At 37.2% G+C, this 15,899-nt stretch overlaps 1 pseudogene across 1 annotated transcript in view; it reads left to right on the plus strand.

The window, feature by feature from the left end:
• Positions 1-15,899, plus strand: part of LOC111945651 (coiled-coil domain-containing protein 180-like) — a 31,298-nt pseudogene that overhangs the window by 3,324 nt on the left and 12,075 nt on the right. Inside the window, exons 3-25 of the transcript XR_015273811.1 lie at positions 446-555; positions 646-774; positions 941-1,051; positions 2,105-2,200; positions 2,445-2,608; positions 2,763-2,882; positions 3,574-3,656; positions 4,340-4,428; positions 5,638-5,811; positions 6,329-6,444; positions 7,224-7,368; positions 7,788-7,851; positions 8,488-8,720; positions 9,275-9,492; positions 10,008-10,183; positions 10,927-10,980; positions 11,256-11,466; positions 11,979-12,126; positions 12,396-12,540; positions 12,752-12,868; positions 13,319-13,417; positions 14,352-14,743; positions 15,131-15,402. The product of XR_015273811.1 is annotated as a coiled-coil domain-containing protein 180-like (transcript). The remainder of the gene's footprint in view (positions 1-445; positions 556-645; positions 775-940; positions 1,052-2,104; positions 2,201-2,444; positions 2,609-2,762; positions 2,883-3,573; positions 3,657-4,339; positions 4,429-5,637; positions 5,812-6,328; positions 6,445-7,223; positions 7,369-7,787; positions 7,852-8,487; positions 8,721-9,274; positions 9,493-10,007; positions 10,184-10,926; positions 10,981-11,255; positions 11,467-11,978; positions 12,127-12,395; positions 12,541-12,751; positions 12,869-13,318; positions 13,418-14,351; positions 14,744-15,130; positions 15,403-15,899) is intronic.

A 15,899-nucleotide genomic window follows, 5' to 3' on the forward strand; every position in this document is an offset into this window, starting at 1 on the left:
AAGAGGCCTCATCTTCAAATTTTTGTTTCAAAGTTTTGATGATTTGATGATTTTGAAGATGAAGAGTCTTCTAATAGGAAAAAAAAGCAGTTGTGAAATTGTCAATCACAGGTCATGTTTAGCATTATAAATTCCAGTTTTGATGTAATCAAATCTCATTCCTGAAATGTTGCAATTCTTTTACATCATAGCTGAGCTAATAGTTCCATGTTATTATCCTTCTGAAAAACAGAAGTTAATAAGGGAAATTTTAAAATACACTCTAGTATTTTGTATTTTTACCTCCATTTGCTAAGACTGCACTTCCCAAGGAAAGATGTTGTACACTGTGAGAACTCCACAGACTACAGCAGTTACAGTGTAGATTGAGGGATTTATTGTTCACGCATCCCATATTCTGCAGCAACAGTTCCAGGCTATAGAATGCTCATTTCTTTCTCTGCAGTTCCTGAGGAAGCAGGCAGTGGTACATGGAAGTACCTGGCAGAACGGCGGCAAAAGCGTCACGATCGAGCAGTGACCGAAATGCAGCAGGAGCTGGACGGCATTGGCAGGGTAAAGCAGGATCTTTTAATGCAGAGTCTTGAGTGCTCTTCTAAGGTCAAGGCCCAATATTGAAATGATTACACTGACCTACCGTTCTAGGAGATGGAAGCCTCTGTTTTGAAGATTCAGGAATTCCTTCAGCTTAAAGTGATGAAATCAGATGAAAAGAGTAAACTTCTGTTTGAAAAGATTGCATCTGGCATGGCTTTGGAAGGTTTCTCATTGGAAGTAAGGCAGCTCAGAGCATTGGCTCAACTTCAGTTACTTGTACCTGCTCTATGTAATATCTTCTTATGGTTCACTGAAGTCCTAAATTATTGGTTTTTTTCCTTTTTTATTTTTTTCTTATATATATTCACTTTTCAATGAGATTGAGAGTAGATTTTTATTGCAGGGTTTGGAAGAACTGTGGAATATGATCCATGAAGAACCCTCAAACAGAAAAAAGTGGATTAGGGCAGTGGACGAATCCCTGAAGGAGATTGAAAGGAGTCGAGCTGTTAAAGTGAGCTGCAGTCTCAATAACTGTTGCTTAAGCATAAGATTGTTATTTGCTGATACCATGCTGGATGCAGAGCAGGAGTAGCTTGTTTCCACAGGAGTCAGAGGCCTGCCAGTAGTTCTGTTATGTGGTGATTGCTTTCTTTTCACTAATAAACTCATTTATTTTCACTCATTTTACACCCACATAATCAGGAAAAGCTACTTTTTTCCTAGTTTTAAGGTGTTTCTTTCTTTCACGATTACGGATACTACAGGTGCAAGGAATATGTGAGCTGCTTTTATTTTCCTGGAGACTTGTGTAGGTCAAACTTTCATCTGGTCTGTTATTTTTTTGGGGAACATAGCTATTCTGCAGCTGAGAAGGAGCATAGACATGAGCTAGCTTGATTTTAGTTTGTGTTGGCTGGGTGTCAGTAGCAAATGTGTTGCAGTTTTGTAGTATCCAGCCTAACCTGTCAAAGTCATTGGACATCATAGGAAACGTTTGGATAAAAAAATGGATAGACTCTGGAAGAGCTTGCTGCACTGTCCTTGTAGGCAAAGAAAAACTGTTCCATCAGTGCCTGTTCCTCCTCTCTTTGTAATTCAGGTATGGTGAATAAGTCTGAGAGTATCACCAGTAACCTTTCTGTTGGATTAGTTGCAACAAATGGCAGAGATGAACACATTTGCTTTAATTCTGTGTTCACTTAACACTGGTTAAGTGGAAGCTGGTTTGATTTTTAAATTCATATTGCAGCCTGTCTGCAGAGCACTCAATTATCACAATTAAAGAGAAATCAGCTGAGTAGTAGCAAAGTGGAATGTTTTCATTACTATTTTTATGAATTAATGAAAAAATCAGTCATTAAGATAGCTAAGAGTAATATTTTAAAATTTACTTCTCAGTCTGTGTCATCCAATTAACTTAAATTCATTTTAATTTATTTAATTGATTAATTATTTAAATTGATTTTAATGGAAAAATTGTCTCATTCCTGTAGTTTTTTGACTTGGAAAATTGATATTTGAGTTACACTTCGTTGTTGACTTTCTTTATTATTTTATTGCACAGATAGCAGATGTACTGTCCAAGTAGACCTTGAAACTGGAAGAAATTTCTTTCTTCTTGGCAGCTGATGTTCACCAGCTCATTAACAATAAGGCCATGGTAAATGTTTTACCTGGGGCAAGATATCAGTCTGAATATTCCTAGAATGTCTTTTTTTTCCCCAACTGAAATGCATTTTTTCTGCCTATCAATCACTGAAATATAGAAGAGATTTCGACTTGGCAGGGTATCCATTATCATTTGTGTCCTTTTTTTCCCCTCATGTTCTGTAGAAGATACAATTTTTTTGGTTTTTGCATGTTGTATAATGCTTCTACTCCTGGTTTTATTTTTTAATACACAGAATATAAACAGAGTACTGCTGGGTAATGAGAGGGCAACTGCCAAGCTGCTCTTTAATGTAATGAAATCAGAGCTTGAGAAAGACAAATTGCATCAACTGAAATGGCAAGAGAGAGTCAAGGTCTGGAAGCTCATCCAAAAGAACTGCATAGTTCAGAGTTTCAGGTCAGAAATTTTGCAGTCTTATTTTGGACAATGAATAACGCAAAGTGACTAGTTTCTATAAAAGTAATACTTTATCATTTTTTCTTTATACATATCACATATGATATCACATATATCATGTTTCCATTATACAGATCTTTTTTCCATCCTGCAGAGAATTTACGGCAAGTGAAGAAATACAGAGTCCCCCAACTGTGAAAACAGAAATGGAAAATATGATAAAGGAGCAGATTGTACTTAGTGAACAGAGACTGAGAGTTTTGCAGCACATTGGGTATGGCAGAAGAGGGTATAGCATAAAGGGAAACAATTCTTTCTGGAGTTGATGAGGGACTTGGCTACACAATGCACTTTGCTTCCTGTCAGTGTGTGATTGTTAAATTCAGCAATAAGGCAGGGTCTAAACCTATTTTTGTACAGCTCTTTTTAATGGAAAAAAATGCACTCTTGATTTTCACTGCACCAGCTACACTAAATAGGTGGTGATCAAGGGCTAAAAATGCAGGAATGCAAAAGTAAATCTTACTGACATTTGAAATGGGGTAGGAATGGGTGGAGAACTAGAAGTTGGTATGTCAAGACATTTTTTCTCTGTGGGATTTTATTTGTGTAATAAATTAAGAGAGGAGTCTGCATAGAAATCCAACACTGCTGTGTTTGAATATCCATCCTGAACACAAGAAGCATTTTTGGGTGTAATGTATTGCAATATTTACAGGGAGTTTTTTTACAGTGTATGTAGGAACAATTACATTCCTACATGCAGGAATTACACTTAGTTCCTTGTCAGGCAGTAAATAGTTGGCCTCAAACAACAACAGTCTCTTTGGTTTATTTTCATTGCCAAAATGGCTTTAAATAAAATAATGCACAGTAGTATGGATACTCTGATTCATAATTTTATATTTTAAGTACGGACTGATTTGTATTTTAAGATACCTGACTCTTGTTTCCTACTTTGATAGCACCTTGTTGCCTCCAAAACATACACAATCTGACATAATAAATGAATGGTACAGAACTCTGGAGAATTTAAACAGGAGTATTGGTAAGTTGAGAAATCATAAAACCAGTTTGGAATTCAAGCAATCCTTTCTTTTTCCCCAGGCAACAATGAGGCAGACAGTTGCTGTGAAAGTGCATGTTTGCTCAATTCTTTATTCTATATGTTCCCACTTAGGTTCTCTGTTGCTTTGAGCTGGCTACTAGGAAGACCCAAAGAAGCTGCCTGTGACATCACTTTCCTTTGGCCAGTGCAAACACTTAGTCATGGTGAGATCTAGCAGAAACTGGCTTGTTAGAATTAATCTGGGGGAAATAGAAGGTTAATTTTGACATGGATCAGTTCTCAATCCTAAAAAAATCCTCCTTTTTAACTCTCAGAGAAGAAGAGGGGAAATATTGCAGATAATTCCTTTCTCCAAGTCCTGTAGTATGCCTTCCCTCTGTGTCTGCCTTCTCTTGCTGCAGAGCACAGTGAGCTTTGTAGCCTGTATGGTAGCATGGAGGTTGGTAGCAATTGTAAATAACTTGCTACTTTGAAGCATAATTATAAACAGCTGTGTATTAAGGTGTCTCTTTTGATTGGTTGGTGGTGTCACAGTGGTGTGCAGACACTGCTGGCATCTGTCCCTGTGCTGAGATTCAGCACAGGGCTGCTGTCATGTTTCCTTTTCACACTGCACTGTGAAGTACAGGAATGTTGACCGTGGTCTGTTCCATATCATTCAGACACACCTAATGTGGAGTGCATGGAGAAAATGCGCATCCAGTATGAGCTGGTCCAGGACAAATGTCAGGAAAAAGTGCAGGTCTGCAAGGTGAGTGTCAGCTTTGGGTGTGGAAGTGATGGTACGATATGTCATTACAGTAAAATATGTTTGAGGATCCGCCAAACATTGAGATAACAAGTTTTTAACCTCTTACTCTGTTCAAAAGGTACTTGAAATGTGTAAAAGCTGTAACAAATGCCAGTAATGAAGGGGGTGCTGTCCTGCATTTACCTGGAGGATGCAAGGACCCTCAGCCTTTGTGCTAAATCCATCTTATCTTGGCAAAGAAATTCCACCTCTCTGCCTCAGTTTCTCCCTTTATATCCAACTGAATTGTTTTGTTTACTAACGGAATGTGGGCTCTAGGAGGTTGAATCTTCCCTCTGTCCATTACAAGCAAATAAACACTAAGTTTAGCCATCTTCTCTGAAAGCCATGCAGTATTTCTTATATGCATGTGAATAATTGGCTATTCTTTTCACTTCGATGACCCTGTTGGATATTTGCACAGTAGAAGATGTTGAAATTGTGCATTCCAACATGCTCCAGATGACTGAGAAACTAAAACATAGGTTTGAAGAACAGCTGGAGCACATGAATGTGCGTCTATTACATTTATTTTTATCACTCCTTGGGATTAGTCCTTTCTTCCTGTGCTCCCACCTGCAATGCCTTCTGCATTGTAGGCTATTGATGTCACATTAGAAAGAGGTCCACAGTGTGACTAAGCACTACAAAGAAGCAAAGTTTGGTGTGGAAAAGCTTCCTGTGGAAGAATTCATAATTATTGTGTTTATTATTTGTAATATAAATATATTGTGTTTTTATTATAATTTATATCTGAAATGCATATGATAGAGATGAATGACGTATGGCCCACCCAGTCTGCCTTATGACAGAGGAATATATTTAAATGATCTCCCAAATGTCTTCCAATCTGATCTTTTGTGATTCTGTATATAAAAATGACTGGACAGTTGTTCCTGATGTGATAAATTGTAGAATGTGATTTGGTGCTTTATGATGCCAGAATAAACAGAAGTTTTGATACTCTCAGCTTGTACTACAAAAATCCACATTCTTACCCAGTTTACTTGGATTTTTCATTTTTTTTAACTCTCCAAATAGAAGACACCATGTTGAATACCAGTCATGTAATTCCAGGCAGCCTTTTATCACGTTACATATCCTCTTACTCATTCATTTCACCTTCCAGCAGTTTAAAAAGAACTTGTTCACTTGAATGTTTTTCTTTAGAGTGATTTTAAGGAGATGGCTACATGGCACGAGCAGCATTGTGAAGGCTTGTACAACTATGTTCAGGATGCCATGGCTCTCTGGGATGTCCATCAGCTCCAACTGTCCCAGCAGGATGATGTACTTGAGAAGAAAGTAGATGAATGCAGATGGGAACAGGATAACATAATTCAGGTATAAACATAAAAACAAGGGTGTGCTGTAAAGAAAGGACTTCTTAATGCAAAGAACCCTCTGGAATTCAAAATAGCTGCTATAAAATTAAGAACATAATATCTGACTTTTGTATTGGAATTTCTACTTTTCAGTTTCATTCAGTCAAGTGCATTTTTGCTAACTCCTTGATTCACACTGAATGGACAGTCCTGTCTTATTCTTGATAGGGCAACAGTGTTAAGGATCACTGCTGCTTTCCGTATAAAGTGGCTGCAAGTTGCTATTATGGGATGTTGTGCAGGTATAGAGTCTGGTTGGATGCAAAGTTCTCATAGTTACAACAGCCAGCTTGGGATAGCAATGTCAGAGGTGTTCATTATCTAGGCAGATCTTCATGGGTGATGAGTTTTGCTAAGGTAGCTTCCCTTATTGGTGTAGAATATATGTACATAATTAACTTACTTGAATCCTAAATAGTAATGGAGATTTTAGTATCTACTAAACCATTATTACTAGCTTTTTCATGTGGCCTTAGATGATGAAAGATAATCTGGATACAAGTTTGGAAAAAATGAAGATGGCAAGCTGTGAAGAAGAGCTGAAGCAATATTTGGAGAAAGCCCTTTCCTCTTTAGATCAAATTAGAACTAGGTATGAGTTTTGGATTGTAAACTTAAAAAGTAAAGCATATTTTAACGCTGGTTGTACTACTTAGGTCTTGTTTATGCTATTGTGTGAAGGTATGGGAAAAGACTGCTTTTTACTTCATGTAAGAATATAAAATAATGTACATATTGAACAAGGTTAAGGCAAATAATACCCACCGTTTAGGAATGGGACAAAGGGAGACTGCTATCATTCAAAAACCACACTCATTTGAGCAGTTAAAAGAAAGTCAGAGGTAACAGACCAAGTGAAAATACAAGTCCAGATTGCAGAAATGGAATGTAACCTATCTGAACATATACATAAATTCCCCATAATTATTTTTGTTTAGGAGACAAAGCAAATGCAAATGTAAATGAAAACAAGTGTGAGCATTGATTTTTCTTGAATCAAGATGTAGCTTTATTTTCAAGTAAGAAGAAGATGAACCAGAAAGGCTCAGTCGCAGCTGAGCACAGTGCAGAACTAACATGGAAGACAATATTTTAACATCTTTTATGTAAGCAGTGTTTGTATGGTTCCCCATCCAAAAGGAAGGATGTAAAAGGCTTTACTATAAATATTTCTTAACTTTTGTGCATTTATTTATTTGTAATGAACTAATCTCTAACAAGCCAGAATGTGATTGTATTCAGTGTAAACAGGTCAATCGCAACATTTAGCCTAAAGGTTTTATGAGACTGATCAGAAGGTCAGATTTAGATTTAAAGGCACTGTAATCATACTGAATTTTATTTCTATACATACTTGAGTCTCTCAAACAGTGACCTTAAATTGGACAGGAATGAGACACTCAAGCAAATTGTAATGGATGAAGTAATGGCTTACCCAAAAGCTATTTTGTGGGAATTGATTTCTTATAGTATATCCATCAGCCAGCATTTTAGTGTGAAGGAAATCTCCAAACAGGTAAAAAGAAAATATCTACTGGTTTAGAACCTTATTAGTGTATTCATTTTTCACTTTAGAGAAAATTTACCTTTAAAATCCAGATTATATAAAGTATTGTTTCAGCCATTGAATAAAGTGCTTTTGGTAGAGATAGCAGAGGGAAAACAAAACATTTCTCAGTCCCACTTTTAACTCTGTCCTTGTTACAAACGGCATTTTAGCAAATCCATTTGCCTTTTGAACAAAGAACTACAAGGTAATAGACTTAAAATAATCTATTTGAGTGTTACAGGTTCTTTAGATAGTAAGTGATCTATTCAAGACTATCATATCTTACTGAAATAGAAACATTTTGAGAAGGAATATGGGTTTCTTATAAGCAAATCCATATTTTAAAACAGTGTGGTAGGTATTTTTTGTTGTTGTTTTGGTTTTAGAACTTGCAAGGCACGATAGACTCCACAGTTCAAGATCAAAATAATACCTCAACAGTCCAAACAGGTATTTCTGCTTACTTGTTTTTCAATTTCTATTTCTTTGGACTGTAACCAGTAGAAGTCTGCTTTAATTGTAAGTAACTAGTTGAGGCTTCAGAAGCTGAACAAACAGTGGAGCAGCAAGCTGAGAGCATTGTGCAAGGAGAGGAAAATCAGAGTATCCTGAGTTGGAAGGGAATTGCAGGGATCATGAAAGTCCAGCTCTTGGCTTTGCACAGACATCCCAACAATCCCAACGTGTGCATCCCTGAGAGCATTGTCCAAATGTTTCTGGAGCTCTGGCAGCCTTGGGGCTGTGCCCATTCCCTGGGCAGCCTGTTCAGTGCCTACCACCCACTGAGGGAAGAACCTTTTCCTAGTACCTAGTCTAATCCTCCCCTGGCACAGCTCCAGGCATTCCCTTGGGTCCTGTCCCTGGTCACACAGAGCAGAAATTAAAGTTGCCCCTCTATTGCCTTCGAGAGGAGCTGCAGCCCCCAGTGAGGTGTGACCTCAGTCTCCTCTCTCCAGCTGAGCCAAATGCCCTCAGCCACTTGTATGGTTTCCACTCCAGAGCCTTCACTATCTCTGTGTTCCTCCTTTGGACTTCTCTAGCAGCTTTAGGTCTTTCTAACATTGTGGCATCCAAAATTACCCCCAGGGCTCGAAGCAAGGACATCCCAGCCCAGAGCAGAGCAGGACAATGGCCTCTCTCAACTGGTGCCAGAAGATAGGGACAGTTGTCAAAAATCAGCTGGAGAAACAAACTTAATGGAGAAGCAGGTGATCTTGGCACAGGAAATTGCAGAAACAGAGGAAGAAGAAGATGAGGAGAGTGTTCCTCATAAAAGTGAAGAAAATGAGCATGCAGAACAGGGACTAAGAATTATGCAGGTAAGTGAGCAAGAGAATACATTTGAAAGTGAAGGCAGTCTTGACCAAAATAAAGAGGAATAGGAAGTCTTTTTGCTGAGAATGAATAAAAGTCCTTTTTTGCTTAGTTTGTATACAAAGCACCCAGGGCTCTAGATCCTTTTATGGGAAAATGGAGTGTATAAAACAGTTCACAACCATTCTTTTTGATAATTTTTCATAATTTTTTTTTTCTAATCCGTCTTTCATCACAGTGTTCTCAGCCTGTAGTGAATGATTTAAGCTAAGTATTTGTACCTACGTATTAGTTTTTCCGTTTCCATGAATTTATTACCGTAACAAAAACGTTTTCAAACATTGTTGACTCTGCCTATGTCTTGCTGGCATATATATAAATAAATATATAAATATATAAATATACAAATATATAAATATTGCCAGAACTGTGTAAATGTCCAAATTAAGAATGAGAACATTATTCTAAATATCCTGAGGATTCCTAGACTAGCTGGTGCGCTGTTAATTCTATGCTGATACCTTTAAAAGTAACGTGATAATTTCCCACTGTTTCCCAGTCAGCATCCAAGAGCAGCGAGGCAGAAAGTGCTGAAATTGCCACGGAGATTTTCTCCACTGCTAGTGGAAACACTTTTACTGTTCTTGGAGTTGAAGAGGCAGGAAAGAGTGACATCACAGAGAGTTACCTTACAAGTTTTGAAATAGAAGAATCCCTTCCTATGTATCTGAAATATGTACTTCTCACAGAAGCCATGTTTGTCAAGCTGAAGGAAAGGTAAGTAGAAAACAAATTCTGTTCTTTCCCTTTATGTAACACACAAATTTCAGCTGCTTAGAAGAAACATTAGACTACAGAGGAAAAGTTATCTAATTAGTGTTGTATAATTAGATATTTATATTGTTAGCTATTTAATTATAAAATTGATTGTACAATTATTACATTAATCCACTTTTGAAATTCATACAAATACGAGAAAATGTTTATATTGCTTTGTATCCATGGCTGTCAAAGTACCATAAAAACATTTACCTTTACAGAATATTCATCATTTAAGGAAAATTATCTAGTGAGACAAGTAATTTGCCCAAATTCCCTGCAAAGCCTTGAAGGTAAAATGCCTGGTACTCAGTAATATGCAGCTAGCTCAAAAATTCTACCAGTATTATGCAAATGGTACTGAAACCATACCTTCCTATAGCCAGAAGTTAAATTCTTAGAAGTTATGTATTTAATAAATCCTTACTTATTATTTGCTGTTCCTCACCATAATATTTCTTTTTCAATCATAGGATTCGCCTCTGCTTTTTTGAGCACTTGGAGAAATGGTTTGCAGAATCCTTGTCAAACTCCTATGTCTTTGTAGCTGCCAAGAAAGAGGAGCTGAATTCAAAACTTCTGCTGCATCTTAAGTTGCATCAAGGAAAGCAGGAGGATATACAGACAAAAATCTACAATGTTCGAGCTGGTATTGACTTTTTTTTTGTATTCTGAGCATCACATGTGTTCCTAACATGATGGTCCTAAGTGGGCCAAAATCTGTTTCAGCACTAGTTGACTTAGTAGTAGAAGACAATAGAAAGCAGTTGGCTGTCAAGAATTCCCAGTATATTATGTTACTTACATATTTTTAAAATGATATTTCTTTTCTATAGCTCTTCCTGGTTTGTGCTGTGTTATTTTTGGAAAAATAGACAGTAGTGCCTTGATTAACAACTGGATTGCAGAAGATACTGAACATTCTATTGTCAATGTTTGTGAATTCTCATCCACCTTGAAATTATTTAACAAGAGTCTGTGCTGTACAAAAAATATTTTAAAAGTATTGCAGGAAAAGAAATTAGCAAGTTGGGAGAGCCAAAATGTCAGGGCCAAGCTTCTGAAAACATGAGAGGGAGGATTTAACTCTGTGAAATAGCATTGAGCAGCTACAGAGCATCGTCTAATTAAAACTCCTTTTGCATAGGAAGTGTCAAGTTTTTATGGTGAGAAAAAGGGATTTTAGACAGGTTTCTTGGTCTTTAACACATAAGCAAAAATTTCTGCTTTTGGAGAGCAGGCAAATAATTTTTCAATTTCCCTTTTTCTGCAAAGAGGACAGGTGCTTCTTCTGGCAGCTTTCTTCAGGTGGTTGCCTGGCTCTTGATTTATCCAGCTATCATTCTGGAAGAGAGACCAAAACTGACTTTTTTCCTTCCCTCACAAAACTAGGAAAAGTGAATGATTTTCCATTAAAAAATATGGCCATTGGTTTTGTTACGAGACTGAGAACAGAGAGATAAATGGAGATGTCAGCAATGACCAAAAATAAAGGAAAAAGAATGCTTGGAGCAGACAAGAGACACATGTGGTTTGAATGGATTAGGAGCTGTTAAGGATCTGTGTCTTCCACAGGAGAAAAGTCAAAGAAACCAAATGGAATGTATTTAATTTGTATATTTCAGCTACTATGAGGTATGGCTTTGTTTTATTTTGCTGCTGCTGCTGCTGGTCACAGGTTGACTGGGCATAGTGATAGTTCACAGTAAACAGGGAATAATGTTCCTGTTGTAAAGTTCCTTTCTTCTCAGAGGAACTGTCACTTCACAAAGAGCATCTTGAGCGCCACTGTGCAGTACTGGCAGAAGGCCTGGAAAAGGAGAGAGCTGAATTCCTCAGATTTTCAGACCAGCTAAATAACCTCAACACACACTTCAATTCCCGAGTCAGTCACTTGGAGTTTGAGTTGCTCCACGCTCCTGTGACTGAGCAGTAAGTGTGCCACTGCTGTTGCTGTGAATCTCCCTAGTTAAATACTCCTGATTTCTGTCTGAGGTGTTTATGGCTTGCATTCTGAACCTGTTCTTTCATATGTTATTGCTCTTCAATGAAGACTACTTGATAAAACTTGAAAACATGTAAAGAATTTCATTCTCTTGCCCTGAAGAAATTAAAATCAGGACTGAACACCTGGAAATTTTCATCTGACAGTCTTTAAGTAGAAAAGATGTTTCATTGGTTTAGATTTTATCCAGTTTACTGAACATGCACTGTAAGAGCAGCTGACTAATTGTTTTTGAAGAAAAAGATGCAATAGTATCAGCTGTTGCTGATACCTTCCATGGGTTCATCCAAACCATCCCAACTTGGGGAGCTGCTTTGAGAGTCATAAATCACTTCTGAGTCCTCAGATTTGCTCATGTCTTTACAGCCAGCAGTTGTTGAATCATTGTGTTGTGTTCCTTTTCAGACATCTTTCCTTATCTTTTATTATTTGCTGTTAGGTCAGCTTCTTCCAGCAACAATCTGGAATCAGAGCTCCAGAACCACCTGGAGTCCATCAGGGTTACTGTGAGAAGTTACCAGCAGCACTTGGAGGAAGCATTAGGAAAATTAAGGGATTCAAATGTGGATTTTTCTCAAAAGTTGCAGGTATATAGATTTCATAGAAGTGTTGTTTATAAATGGTGACCGAGTTCTGGGAATCAGCGTTTGTTGCATAGGCAGAAGAGTAAAAGTAAATTTTATTTTGTTATTCATCTAGTTTCCCATTTAAAAAAATAAATGCATCTTGTTAAAGCACAATTATTATGCTGTTTTCATCACATTTGTGTTGATATATATGTTTCAGGGCTGTTGAGCTGAAACAGTCTTGGGGAAAAAGATGACTCACAGCCAATTGTTTTTATGTTTGCTTTCAGATTATTTTCAGAAGTCGGTAACTTTTCTTCTGAGGAGGTAAAGTTTTTCAGCAAGTGTCTTCAGAAAGAAAGTAAAGAAATTGACTCCTTTGAAAGTTCAGTCAAAACAGATGTGGAGCAAATAAAATCGAGCTGCTTGGAGCAGGTATGCAGAATTACATTATTTCAAATTATGTTTTCTGTTGACATATTTGATGGGATTTGCAGTCAGCCTGCTTTCAGATTAGAACTGTAAATCTGTTCTGTTTGGCAATTACATGATGGAAAAAATTAGTAAAAATGGCAAGGTCTATCACTTCAGTTTTAAAAAGTGAAAAATTATCTTCTTCTGTCTTTTGTTTCTGACATTCTTAAAGGCTACAGAACTGTTCAAGCAGTCTCAAAAAAGGTTTGCTTCTCTCTCTCTGAGTCGAGCCTTTATGAGGAAGGTCCATCAATCTTTGAGGAGGTTACGACAGCAAATCAAATCAGAGGTACAAACAGAAACATCAGAACTTTGCTTAAATTCGTTATAATAATTTTCTTTCTTATACCTTTGAGGAGATTTTGGCTGAATTCATAGTGGACAAATATTACATTATTTTTATGTTGATTTAAAACCTGTTTTCTATCTATCTGCTATTTTCAGCAGTCACTATCTGCTGAAAAGCTTCTTTTTAATAGTGCTGACACTGTGCTGGCACGCTATGGCCTTGCAGCACATTGAGTGTATACATCTGAATTCACCAGCATTTTTGTGTGGTGCAGCAAACAACGTGAAGCATTGCTTTTGTGAATTACTGTTTTCAGCTTCTCCTCTGAGTACCTGGGATTTTTAACCAGTTTTTATCAGTGGTTCTAATGGTCTAATGGTAATGAAAGTGGAGCCTCTGAAACTCCTGTGGATGGGGACTTTACTTCTCTGGTGTTTGCTTCTGCTTTAGGTAGCGAATTCCAATTTGCAGTCAGCCACATTAAAGCCTTACCTGGAAAAGCTCCAGCAGAAGAGAGATGCTTATGTTTGTTCTACTGCAGATAAAGAAGTAACTTCTAATCAGCATCAAATGGTACTTAATTTGATTTGTTATTAATTGTTATTAATTTGTTAAAAAGTAGTATTTTTGAGGAAGACTTACGTTTCCTCATATTTGGGGCTGGGCAGGAACACAGAATTTTTGCTCAGAAAGATCCTTGTCCTGGATTCAGCTGGGATGGAGTTAATTTCTTCTCAGTAGCTGTTGCAGTGTTGTGTTTTGGGTTCAGAATGAGAATGGTGTTGATAAATCAGTTTTTGCTAAGTTGTACTTATCCTAAGTCAAGGACTTTTTTTCCTTGTCTCCTGCTCTGCCACTGAGGGGGTTCACAAAGGAAACTGGGAGGGAGCATAGCTGAGACAGGTGACCCAAACTGGCCAAAGGGATATTGCAGCCCATGGGATGTCACACCCAGTCTGTAAACGGGGAGAGTTATCTGGGAGGGGCAGTCTGGGTTCAGGAAGGGGCTCTGGCATCGGTCAGCAGGTGGTGATGGTGTTGTGCATCACTTGTTTTTCACTTACTATTATTGTTATTATTGCTGTTGTTACTATTATTATTATTATTACTATTTATTTATTTACCATTATCACTGTATTTCACTTTACTTTCAATTATTAAACTGTTCTTATCTCAATATACATGTTGGCCTTTGATTCTGCTCCTCATTTCACCAGGGCAAGGAGGGAGAGAAGGAGGGTTGAGTTGTGCAGTGCTTAATTTCTAGCTGGGTTTAATACCACCATAGTCCTTTTTGGACAACCTGTTTTCCTGTTTACCAAACCAAAACCTCAGCCTCGTATACAATCTCATTTCTTCCATGTATGTGTACATAAACTGGTGGCAGAACAGAGGCAAATATGTTGTTTGCAAGAGTCAGCATGTTTGAAAAGGTTAGAACAGTTAGTTTAGTAAATACCATCTGTCTTACCATCTTTTTCAGGCTTTAACTTCTGAAAAGTTGTATGATTTTGCCAGAGAGGTGTTGGAACAGCTGAAAAAGAGGAGCAAGTACCTTGACTGCTTCTTAGTAAAAGCAAAGATTCCACATGCCACTCTAAGATAACTTTCACATTCTCTATTTCCTTTAATATGAAGAGAATTTTCTTGTGTACATACTTTAATGGCTTTTCAGAATCTGTGCTTTGAATTTTCAAATGAAAAAAGAATCTGCATTATGCCAAGATGTCAGAGACACTGTAACATTAGGACAGCCTTTTTAAGAGGCTGAGTAAATCACCAAGTCTACAGAACGCTGAAAGAGATGCATGGCATTGCAGTGAGTTGCTCAGTTCTTCACAAGAGTTTGTTTTCAAGGTGTAACACTATTCAGAGGTACATATTTCACAGGTTTCTTTTTTTTTTTTTTAAATCCCAGATGTGTCCTGAAGGGATTTTGTTTTTATCAAATGGGGTTTGTTTTCTTTCCTCCCTTTTCTGGAAATTCTGTCTTTATTTTGTAATCTCAGTGGATCATTGTTTTAAGAGTATATCCTTAAATACTGTTTATGATGATTATGAGAACCTACTCTTAACTGCTTAGAAGTGTTTTAGAGCTGTATAGCTGTAACAACATTGCTGACAAAAAATTTACTTTAGCCTGTGAAGCAAGATACTGTCCATTTAGAAAATCTGCTTTAGTGGCCGGTCATTACATGGAATGCTTTCACTAACTGCCTGCTACAGTCTACAGGGCTTCCTTTATCTTTCTTCCCATTTCAGGAGGACTTCACCACTCCTGACACAGATGGGACATTGCAAGGGGACTTAACAACTCTTGACATGAATGGGAGGTTACAAGATTCCATTGCTCCTGCTGTCCCAGAGATGAGAGCAAAAAAGAGCTCTCATTGCAGAGAAGACAGTCTCAGAGATGAGAGCAAAAGGATGGTGATGGGACTGGATCCTGACAAATTCCCTTTGTTAAATCCAAGCAGAATGGATACATCTATGTTTAATGATTTGGCAATAAATGTTATCAAAAATTTATCTGGGTAAGTACTTGTTTGCCTAAAGGTATTTTTCTTTCCTTGTCTTTATTTATATTTTCTTTGCCCAGAACTAGTGAATAGACTGGTCATAGGTAATACTACTATGTATTTTCTGATCTAACTTTAAAAATTCGTCTAGCTGAGACTGCTTTCTTTTTAAAACCAATATTTCTCATAGCCAAATATATTTTTGAGTAATAAGTGACATCTAGTATACAATGATAAATTTCAGGTATTTAAGTTTTGTCTTCTAGAGATTTATTTTAGTTAAAAGGTGATTATCTGCTGCATAGTTGACTGAATATAAAAAGTGTAAAATGAAGACTATGACAAATGTTTGATTTGCAAATAGTATTTTAATGTAGTTTTGCTTGTAGAAATTCCAAAATACCAGTTAAACAAATCAGTCCCATGAAATTACTTCTATGTACACTGTCAGTTGTGAAAGTAATCCTATCTGTTACATATGAGCTCAGAAATTTAGCTCAGCACGTGACAGG

Source organism: Cyanistes caeruleus, chromosome 9, assembly GCF_971803275.1.
Source record: "Cyanistes caeruleus chromosome 9, bCyaCae1.hap1.1, whole genome shotgun sequence".
Classification (NCBI taxonomy): Eukaryota; Metazoa; Chordata; class Aves; order Passeriformes; family Paridae; genus Cyanistes; species Cyanistes caeruleus.